This window comes from Pteropus vampyrus, unplaced genomic scaffold (assembly GCF_000151845.1).
Source record: "Pteropus vampyrus isolate Shadow unplaced genomic scaffold, Pvam_2.0 Scaffold197, whole genome shotgun sequence".
Taxonomy (NCBI): domain Eukaryota; kingdom Metazoa; phylum Chordata; class Mammalia; order Chiroptera; family Pteropodidae; genus Pteropus; species Pteropus vampyrus.
The window spans coordinates 483,816-486,767 of NW_011888978.1; the positions used below are offsets into that span (position 1 = coordinate 483,816).

Below are 2,952 nucleotides of genomic sequence, written 5' to 3' on the forward strand. Positions count from 1 at the left end.
AAAAAATAGAAAAGATACATAAAACCAAGAGCTGGTTCTTTGAAAAGATAAACAAAATTGATAAACCTTTAACCAAACTCATACAAAAAGAGGACCCAATTAAATAAAATCAAAAATAAAAGAAGTATCAAATTTCCTAGCCTCAGCAATCTGACAAGAAAAAGAAATAAAAAGCTTCCAAATTTAAAAGGATGACATTATTTGCAGATGACATGTTATTGTATAAAAAGAATTCTAAAGATCCCACAAAAAAACTGTTAGGATTGATAAATTTAGTAAAGTAGCAGAATACAAAATTAATATTCATAAACTGGTTGCATTTTAATACAACAATAATGAACTATGAGAAAGAGAAATTAAGAAAACAATCCCATTTATGATTGCATCAAAAAATACTTAGTGATAAATTTAACAAAGAAGGTAAAAGACTTGTACTCAAAAAATATGACATGGATAAAAAATTAATAAAGATAAAAACAAATGGAAGCATAAACTGTGCTCATGAGTAGGAAGAATCAACATCGTTAAAATGACTATACTACTCAAAGCAATCTGTAGATTCAATGCAATCCATATCAAAATACCATTAGCATTTTTCACAGTACTGAACGAATAATTTCAAAATTTCTATGGAACCATAAAAGACCTCAAATAGTCATGGCAATCTTGAGAAAGTACAAAGTTGGAGATATGCTACCTGACATCAAACTAAACTACAAGGCTATAGTAATGAAAACAGCATGGTACTGCCATAAAAAGAGGCAGATAGATCAATGAAACAGAATGGAGAGCCCAGAAATAAATCCGCACCTATATGGTTATTGGATCTATGTCAAATTAGGCAAGAATATACAATATACAAAGGTGGCTTCTTCAATAAATGATGTTAATAAAACAGAACAAATACATGCAAAAAAATGAAACTGGATTACCTTCTTACACCATATACAGGAATAAACTCAAAATGGATAAAGGACTTAAAAGTAAGACTGGAAACCATTAAACTCCTAGAAGAAAACATAGGCAGTAAACTCTCTGACATTGCTGTTACTAATATTTTCTAATCATATATCTCCTTAAGCAAGCGAAACAAAAGGAAAAATAAACAAATGGAACTACATGAACCTAAAAAGGTTTTGCACAGTAAAGGAAACCATCAACAATGTAAAAAGGCAACATACTGAATCAGAAAAGATATTAACTAATGATACATCGAATAAGGGATTAATATCCAAAATTTATAAAGAATTCATACAACTAAACACCAAAAAAAAAAACAATCTAATTTTAAAAATGGACAGAGAATCTGAATACTGAATAGGCATTTCTCCAATAAGGACATACAGATGGCCAATACACATATGAAAAGATGCTCGAAATCACTAATCAGAGAAATACAAATTAAAACCACAATGAGATATCACTTCATACCTGTCAGAATGACTACCATCAATAAATCAAAAAACAACAAAGATGTGGAGAAAAGAAGTCCCTCGTTCACTGTTGGTAGGATTGCAAATTGGTACAGCCACTATAGAAAACAGTTTGGTGGTTCCTTAAAACATTAAAAATAGAACTACCTTCTGACCCACCAATTGCACTTTTAGGTAGTTAGCCAAAGAAAACCCAAACATTAATTCGTAAAGATCTATATACTTCTATGTTCACTGCAGCACTATTCACAATAGCCAAGATATGGAAGCAAACTAGGTGCCCATCAATAGACAATTGGATAAAGAAATTATGGTACATTTCTACAATGGAATATTACTCAGACATGAAAAATGAAATCTTACCATTTACAATGATTTGGATGGACCTAGAGGATATTATGCTGAATGAAATAAGACAGAGGAAGATACATATATGATTTCGCTTGCATGTAGAATCTAAGGAACACAGCAAATGAAGAGACTCACACATACAGAGAACAAACTGGTGATTGCCAGAGGGGAGGGAGATTGGTGAGCTGGGGAAAAAAAGTGAAGGGATGAAGAAGTATAAATTAGTAGTTATAAAACAGACATGGGCACATAGAGCAAAGCATAGGGAATATAATCAATATTATTGTAAGGGCTATGTGTAGAGATAGATGGGTGCTAAAATAATCAGAAAGATCACTTCATAAATTATATAAATGTATAACCATTGTACTATATATCTGAAACTAATATAAAATAATTTTAAATATCAAAATTTAAAAAAAGAAGATGCTCAATGTCACCAGTCATCAGAGAATTGCAAATCAAAACCACAATGAGCCTTTTTACGAAGATGGCACTGAAGGTGAAGGAAGCCCCTCCCCTTCCCAAAGCTAAAGCCAAAGCAAAGGCTTCGAAGGCAAAGAAAGCAGTGCTAACAGGCATCCACAGCCACACACACGAAAAAAACTATATGAACTTGCTCACCTTCCAATGGCCCAAAACACTGCAGCTCCAAAGACAGCCAAAATATCCTTGGAAGAGTGCCCCCAGAAGAAACAAGCTAGACCACTATGTCGTCATCATGTTCCCCCGACTACTGAGTCAGACATAAAGAAGACAGAAGACAATAGTACACTTGTGTTCATCGTAGATGTTAACACCAGACAGGCTGTGAAGTAGCTCTATGACAATGATGTAGCCAAAGTCCACACCCTAGAAGAAAACATAGGCAGTAAACTCAGGTCTGATGGAGAGAAGAAGGCATATGTTCAGCTGGCTCTCAACTATGATGCTTTGAATGCTGCCGACAAAATTGGGATCATATAAACTGAGTCTAGCTGGCTAATTCCAAATATAAAAATTTTTCACTGTAAAAAAAAAATGAGTTATCACCTTACACCTGTCAGAATGACTATGGACAATAAATCAATAAACAGTGGTATTACGAAGATACCATTGGAGAAAGAGAATTCTTGTGCACATTTGGTAGGATTATAAATTGGCACAGCCACTATAGAAAACAGTATGA

General features: G+C 33.4%; 1 pseudogene; it reads left to right on the forward strand.

The window, feature by feature from the left end:
* Positions 1–2,274: 2,274 nt before the first annotated feature.
* LOC105299947 lies at positions 2,275–2,750 on the forward strand (annotated as a pseudogene).
* The last annotated feature ends 202 nt before the right edge of the window (positions 2,751–2,952 follow it).